Source organism: Anoplophora glabripennis, unplaced genomic scaffold (genome assembly GCF_000390285.2).
Source record: "Anoplophora glabripennis isolate ALB-LARVAE unplaced genomic scaffold, Agla_2.0 scaffold48, whole genome shotgun sequence".
Taxonomy (NCBI): domain Eukaryota; kingdom Metazoa; phylum Arthropoda; class Insecta; order Coleoptera; family Cerambycidae; genus Anoplophora; species Anoplophora glabripennis.
The window spans coordinates 1,407,154-1,408,041 of record NW_019416270.1 but is presented as its reverse complement, the minus strand read 5'-3'; positions in this window follow the sequence as shown (position 1 = coordinate 1,408,041).

The window sequence follows — 888 nt, the reverse complement described above, 5'->3', positions numbered from 1 at the left end:
TTCGTGAGAATATAGAAGTCGTGGACGAAAATAGAGACATTGTAAAGCACTTTATTGATATATTTATTATTTACTTAGCTGCACAAGAACAAGATTTAAGGGTGAAGATTTAATGAATCTGATAATTCCATTAATCAAGGCAATTTTCGTCAACCTGCAAACTTACTTTCAAGGTACGAAAGTAAATTTAAAGTATTTTTTGAAAAAACTTCCTTTTTTAGCCTTTCAAAAACTACTCAAAATGATTTAATAGAGAGTATCACAATTCAGTAGCATCCGAAGTCATATTTTCAGAAATAAGAAATGCTCTATATTTCGCCTGGCACCAAAATGAAACAAAGAATGTTAAATGCTTATCTTAGTTATTAGTAATTTTTAGATATGTTCGGAGTGATTCATTATATTTTGACCCCCACTTTAACTTTTTTGTTTTTAGTTATAAAGACATGTGAAAAACAAAAGTTGCACGTTTTTCGGAAATGATACTAAAAAAACAAATGAAGTCCAAACAAAATGGCCGTGGATGTTAACTTTATTAATTTTAATGGAACACCCTATATGTTTTCACATATTTGGATAGAACGTTCCCTGTCGAGCATAGTCATATAGGGTTTGTTGGGTCCATCTCTAATAATAAGCGAGATAGTATTGAAAAACGAAAAGGTTTTTTTATTAATAAATATTTTATAAATAATAATCTTCTAAAAATTGAATCTCATTAAATTACTTTCACGAACAAATGCGTTACAGAGCAAATAGTATCATTACATCTTCATTAGTCGTATAATTCAATAATTTGAACGTCAAAGACTTGATGCCAGGAAATGTTTCAGCAAAATAATGTTCACCTTTTTCGCAATCATTAACTAGTTCTACTTGGGTATCGAC